The sequence below is a fragment of the Lycium ferocissimum genome, unplaced genomic scaffold (genome assembly GCF_029784015.1).
Source record: "Lycium ferocissimum isolate CSIRO_LF1 unplaced genomic scaffold, AGI_CSIRO_Lferr_CH_V1 ctg20965, whole genome shotgun sequence".
Classification (NCBI taxonomy): Eukaryota; Viridiplantae; Streptophyta; class Magnoliopsida; order Solanales; family Solanaceae; genus Lycium; species Lycium ferocissimum.
Window position 1 is genome coordinate 1 of NW_026719395.1, and position 7,414 is coordinate 7,414.

Sequence of the window (7,414 nt, forward strand, 5' to 3'; positions counted from 1 at the left end):
TTATTTAAAAACGTGCTAAAAGAATCTAGCTATATCTTGTTTTTATTATTAATTTAGGGGTTTGGGGAAAGGGGGGAAATAGAATTAGTTATTCACCCAAAAGGATCTCGGAGTCGATAACGTTTTATATTAATCAGATTTATGAATTCATTAAAAAAACAAAACACTCCTTGAATATTTTAATTGATGTAGTACCAAATATAAAACAATATAATTGACTAATAAAATATTACTCAATTCAATCATTTAATTTCTCCGTGTTGCGAAAGTTATATTAATAGTAGTAGTATGATTTTGTATGAATGAGGTGTGTCATGTGCATTTAATCTAGCGCACGTAGACGGGAGTTGGGAGTTCATGGAAATCTATCAACGGTTGCATTTATTAACTAATCAATAAGCCCAACTATTACAGTTGCGCAGTTAGCAGCTAGATGTCAACCATAACACGATAATAAACCTTGTTTTAATTAATGTACACATAGTTTATTCACTAACTTACACGGATGAACACTAGGTTAAACAACCAACTTATAATCAGGTAAATCATTAAGGTAACTAGGGGCGTGTTTGGTAGTAGAGAACTTTTTTTGTGGAAAATGTATTTAATTTTCATATTTTTTGGTTGGTAAAATATTTTGAAATTTTTTTTCTTCTAGAAAATTGGTTTTTGAAATTTGAAAATAAACGGCTTTGGCAGAAAGGAAACAAGTTTGGAATAATCGCTATCTATTTGTCTCATTCCCATCCCCTCTACCTCACCCCCACCCCACACACTCCATCTACGCCCCACCCCTTCCCCCAATAATGTTAGTCTGATTATGTATAAATGTTCATTAGACAATATTTTTAGTTTACTAACCCTAACATCATAAAATAAATTTAGAAATCTACTTATTTTTCGGAAAATATTTCGAACACATAATAAATGTCAGTATTTCCCATAGTTGACTATTTTGATCCACACGAAACCAAAAAATAAAAAATAAAAAACCCCTTTCCATTATTAGGCTGGCTGGGACCATATATCCCGGTACCCTGCTCTTTGGACGGTACCTACCTTCAATTTCACTTGCTTTATATACGGAGATCTCCCTTCAAACTTCTACACCCAAACTTACTTTTGAGTTATTTTCTCTCGAATATAAGTCGGCTTCTGAATTGCAAATTGCGATCAATTAATAGTCTTCTACAATATTAATCTCAATGGCTCCTGCTTCTTTTTCAATTGCATATTCAATACAATATGTGTAATGGGCGCTTCCAGTCGCTTAGGTACAAAGCTTGTAAAGCGTCTTCTCCAAGAGAGGGTTTCACAGTTCATGCAACTGTTCAAAATCATGGTAAAACAATTATACTCGTTAATTTCCTTCATTAATATGTCTAGTTTTCTCCTTTCATTAATATGTCCATACATCCTACCTTCCCCAATTCCCCCTTTGTAATACACTGGTATGTTTTTCTTAATATGTCTAGTTTTCTCCCCCTTCCTTTTAACGATGACTAACGAGTTTAGGAATGTATTTATGTACATATAGGCGAGTTGTTGTCGTTGAAGGGGATTGAGTGTGAGAATAAGAAATTGAAGATATTTGAGTCGGACCTTTGATTACCATAGATTCTTGATGCTTTGAAAGGTTGTTCTGGTTTTTCATCGTTTGAGCCTCCATCAGATTATCCCACTTACGATGTAAGCTTACTTTTTAAATTTCCCCTAGCTCTTTCATTCTTTAATATCCATGTTATAAATTACGAAGTCAGTGTTACTTATGATTAGATTTTGTTCCGTCAAGGATTTGGGACGGGAAGAAGGAAAAAAAATGATTGATTAAATATTGATGCCCCCGCGTGGTAATTAATGATAATGAGTATTAGTTTTAAAAATCCCCCGATTTTTGGGGGTTCCCCGGGAAAGATTGAGGTGTTTCCAAAATAAATCTCCTTGAAATATTTTTTGGGGAAAGGGAATAAAAAACCCCCGGGTTAAAAGGGGTTCCCCCAAGGGAATACGTCCTTTGGGGGATCTTTTTAAAAGAAGAAATATTGGTTTCAAACCCCTCCAACCCCACCCCAATGACACTAAAATTTTAAACTTCCTAAAAAACCTTTTTTACTTGGCCTTTTCCTGAGTTTTTCTCTTAGTTTTTTCTCTCTTTGGGATGTGTTGTTTCTTCTTTTTGTGTGTTTGAAATGAGAAAGCCTATTTATGGTGGGGGAAAACCTATTGATGTCTTGGGTACTCAAGCAAGCACTGACAATTTGCCAAATACAAGGAAGATTTTTTTAAAAACGGTTTTTTCCCCTTCAAAAAAGGAAAGTTTTTTTTCCCCCTAAAAAGGGAGGACCCAAAAATCTCCCCAAAAATTTTTTAAATTTTGCCCACACTTTTTCCCCAACTTTTTTCCTTTTTCACCGATTTCCGCAAACCGCCTTTTGTAAACTCCCACCGTTGTCGCATTAACATAACCTTGCCCCCTTTCGTTTTTTCGAAATACGAGCCGAACTCGAGCTCCCTTTTTGGGAATCGAATATCCATTTAAACCTAAAGGTGTTTTTTGATTTTAAATCGGGAAAACCCCACCTCGTGCAATTCCGGTTTTCTTTTTTCCGCCTTCTCATCCTCGTTGTCGCAGTTTTTTGAAAAGAAAGTCCCCAAACCAAGAAGTTTTGGGCTTGGCCCCCAAATGTTGAATTTTTTGATAACTTTCCTCACATATTCTTCTTGGGTTGACCCTTTTTTGTTGAAACCCCCTTTGAAAACTTCCTTGCTTTATAATCCCTTTTTCCCATTTCTTTTTTCCCGTAAACCCATTTTTTTTGCAATGCCCTCTTATCCTTTGGAAATTTCCCTAACCCATGTATGATTTCCCGAAGAGTCCTTCTCTTTCTTGCCGCCCCACAGTCGATTCATCGACTTGATTTTCTTCATAACTTTCCCGGCTCCCCCTTTACCGGGAGTGAATGAGGGGGGAGGAGAGCCCGGGAATGGGCCCTGACCCGGGGATGATCTGACCCCGGTTTGGCGTCCCCTGATTTGTTTCGAATCGACTTCCGCCCCCTTTCCGGAATTTTTCCCTTTGCCGGGTCCCCGGCCCCGGGGTGCGGAAACCCTAAAATAGGGATTCCTTTGACTTTCCCAAATTTTGCAACTTGTCTTTGTAAAGATTTAGAAGAAAACATTCTTTCGGATGATTTTCCCGATTTTGTTCCCCCAAAATCGAAAACCCAACCCTTTGTCCCAACCAAAAAGTAACTTTTTGATTTTGATCAACTTGCTTCTCCGTATCATCATTTGAAAATGAAAAGGTAAATTTTAAATGAAAATTTATTTTTGACCCGACTTTTCCCGGAACAAATCCAAGGCCGCTCCTCTAATTGGGCCGCTTTTACCCACCCCCCGAACCCCGGGGCCCAGTGTTTCTCTAAGCACGCCGTTCAACGTTGGGTTCATTCTTTTTCTCCATTTTGTTGGGCGTTCCGAAAGTCCATCTCGTTCCCCAATCGCCAATCCGTTTGAAATCCCCATCAAGTACCCGCCTTTGGGGACCTCAAACACTTCAACTGGGTTTGTTTCATTTCCCATGGCTTTCCATTTTTTGTACCAAACACTCGGATTTATTTTTCATAAAAAAAACCCAACCCCTTTCCCCGGTTGAATATAATGAAGGTCACGTAGAGGTGACCCCCAAGAGAGGGAAGGGTAGGTCCCCCACGTCTGCCCCCAATGGGGCCACCTTAACCCCCCCGTTTTGGCTTCTCGCTTTTTTTTTCCCGAAAGCGCCTTCCACTTGGGTCCACCTCTTTCCGAAACCTTTTGTCCCCAAAAATTTTCATCCCCCGCTATGCCCTCCCGACAATGCCACAAACCTTTTTGGGTTTAACCACGAAACATCCCCGGGCTAGTCTTGAAAAAGTGTCAATTTTTTTCCCCCCAACTACCATAGCCCCTTTTCGCCACCCCAAAGCCCCTTCCAAAATTGAGATCATATCCCTCTCTTCACCCACGAGATCGTTTCGATGTTTTTAACATGTCTAACTTTTGTAATCTTCCACGGATCCCGACATCTTTTGTCTCCGGCCCAAAAACGTCTAGCGGCCCCCATCGGCTAAATAAACTTTGCCGAGATTCCCCCACGTAGTTTGTCATTAACGAGTTATAAAGGGCGCTCCGGGCAAGCACCGAGTCTTCGGGGCCAACCGTAGCAACAAAGCATCGCCAAAGTCTTCCCTAGCCTGGGTTCCCCCTTGTTGTCCTCCCTTTTTTGGTCCCCGGTTTTTTGAAGTGACCGGTTTTCCCGGGCCCCAAAACCCGGGGTTCGTCCCGGGCCGGGTCACCCCGCCATTCCGACTTCATGGGCCATTTCGGTTTTAGTTTCGCTTTCCCTTGTTTTAACATTAAAAAAACTCGTCAGCCCCTCCGAATCCCCCCGCCCTTCCCGAAGGATACGATCCCAACATCGTTGAATTTATTTTTCCCTTTTAAATTTTAACCGCCTCTCAGTCCCCATTTTGGGGTGCCAACAAAAATTAAACTTTACTTATCATCAAAAACAAATTTTAGTGACAATTGATTTCAAAGGGATTAATTATTTTCTTGGGGAAAGAGCTTTTCCATCTCTTTTGAGAAATGTTTTTCAGAAATACCTTATTATTTGCGAAGGTTTTAACCCCTAGACAATACCTTCTAATTCCGGGGGTCTTTTCCTTTTCCTTGGGCAACGTTCGACCCGAAGCCTCTAAATTTTCCTGAGGGGATCCCAACCTTCTTTTCCCCCGGTTTTGGGCCCAGGGTTTGCAATTTCGCCCTATAAATAATCTTTTTGCATTCTGAAAGCAAAACGACCATCGAATTTCCGATGCCTGGCCTTTTCGCCCCCCTCGTTTCTAAATCACAACCAACCCGTTGTCGAATTTTTTGGTTTAAAAACCCAAAACTTTTGTAAAGGTCCCCCAAAAATGGGGGCCGGGGAACAAAAACCCAAACTCCCCGACAGAACCCCCGCCGTGATGTAAACGAAGAATAAATAACACACCAAAAAACGTTCACCCTAGTGAGAGCTACCCACGCGTGGGGTCTTATTAAAGAAGAAATATTACAAGGTTTAACACTAACCTCAAACCCCCTCCCCTGACACTCAAAAATTTTCCCAAAATTTTCCAAAGCCTTTCTTCTTGGGCCCTTTACTAAGAGTATTTTCAGATTTTTCTCTTTATTTTTGTCTTTTCAATTTTTTGTTTAGAAAGGGAAAACTCTATTTATAGGGGGAGATAACCATTTTTGTATTTTGACTAAGCGAAATTTTAAATACAAGGAAGATGTTTTCTTCAAAAAATTTTTTCCCAAAACAAAGATTTTTTTTCCCCCAAAAAAAGGAGGACCCAAAAGTTGGGGATAATTTTCTTTTAAAACTTACTGGAATTTATTTTTAAAAATTTAAACAACGAAAATAATTACAAACCATCCTTTAGGCGAAAATTTAAAATTTGTTGTAGGAAGTACTCCAAATTTTTGGGTAAAGGTTACTTAATATTAAGGAAAATTGAAAAAAAAATTAATTTCCCTTTTTTTTGTGAACAATTTAAAAGGGGCGTCTATTTTTCATATAGCAAGTAAAAAAAAAAGTGGGAGTATTAGCCTATTTGTAAGCTTTTCAAAGTAATTAACGATATAGTAAACAAAAAAATAATAACAACTTTTTTCGTAAAATTCCCCATAATAAAAGTTTCCCTCCGTCCCAAAAAAAAGTATCACTTTTAGAAAAAAAAAAAAAAATTTACCCAAAATAAGTTTATTAGGGAAATTAAAACAAATATTAAAAGTTTCTAACCCCGGGGTGTACAAAAAAGGAAAAACATAAAACCGAAAACCAGTCAAACCAAAAAAAAAACCCCACTATGGTTTAAAATTGGGTTTGGGGGAAAAAAAAAGATTAATTGGGGGTTTTTTTTTTGCAAAAAAATCAAACCGAAAAAACCAACCCGACATTCATGTATTAAATTTTAAAAAAATTTTATACATAAAAAAATTTTTTTAATGTAATTTATAAATATTTTTAAATTTTTGTAGTTTTTTTTTAATCTATTATCATATTATTAAATTTGAACTTAAATTTTAATTTAAATAATTTTTTAATTTTAGAACCAATAAAGCAAAAAAAACCAAATCAACCAAATCTAACAAAAAAAATTAAATTTTACCATTTGAAACAAAAATTTTATATCTATTTTTTGGCCCAAAGTTTTATAAAATACATAATTAAAGTTTTTTTCTTATAATTAATACTTTTTAAAAGTACATTTTCATAACATTTTTAGATTATGGTCATTTTTTTATGGCTTTTTAAATTACAATATTTTTTTTAAAACATTTTTATTATCTTTTTTTAATATTTTAATACAATGTCATCCTCTTCTCACATTTTGTGTTATTTTCTTATAAACACCTTAATTACATAGTTATATCTTCTGGGATAAAAAATATTTGGAAAAAATTAAATGTTTTTGTATCAAGACTATTAAAAAAAACCCGAAAACCGAAAAACCGGGTTGAAAAACCAAGTTTTTTTGGGTTTTGGGTGCAAAAAATTTTAAAAACCCCGCCCAAAGGTTTTGGTTTTGGGTTTAAAAATCCCAACCCTTAGTCCCCTTTACTTTAGCATTAAAATAGTAGTCTTTTTAAAATTGTTCAATTCTAAAAGACATCTAAAAAAATAGGTTAAAGGAACTCCACATTATATTTATTTTTTTAAATGCGTGTTTTTGAGGAATTTTAATAAAATACATAATCTTAAAAGGGTTCGTATATATATATATATATATATATATATATATATATATATAAAAAGAATTCTAAATTAAATGCTGCTGTCAGTTGTGGTAATAATTAATAAAGAGAAAAAAAAAGACAAATCTAATTAATGGGGCCCTTTCCATATCAGGGTTTCAGTTTTGAGGGTTACTAAGTCAAACATTTTAAGGACATGATAAATTTTGCTGATAGAGTTGAATGAAAGCAAACAAGAGCAAAAAGATGAAAATGTCTTGAGACAGGAAGAAATGGCAGAAGTGGAGGTGAGGGCAGAAATAATGTGTTGGAAGCATGCGCACAAACAGATACTATTAAAAAAGTTGTTTTTCCCCTCAGCAACTGCAATTATTTGGGACAGATAACATAAAGATTCCACTGATCAACTAGATAAAAGACTTTGGGAGGAATAATTTTTGTCCAAATTAAGGTATGCATATTTACATTTTTTTCCCCATTATCATTTTTTATAATTTTTTGAAGTAATTAAAACCCAGCACTATCTTGTAGACATTACTTTAAAAAAAACTTGAATTTAAAGGATTTAGTTCCACACTAACAGAGTAATTTTTTTTTATGGTCGGCCTCATTTTTTAAAATTATTTCCCCT

At 35.9% G+C, this 7,414-nt stretch overlaps 1 pseudogene; it reads left to right on the forward strand.

The window, feature by feature from the left end:
* The first annotated feature begins 1,136 nt into the window (after nucleotides 1–1,136).
* Nucleotides 1,137–7,169, forward strand: LOC132043092 (dihydroflavonol 4-reductase-like; annotated as a pseudogene).
* The last annotated feature ends 245 nt before the right edge of the window (nucleotides 7,170–7,414 follow it).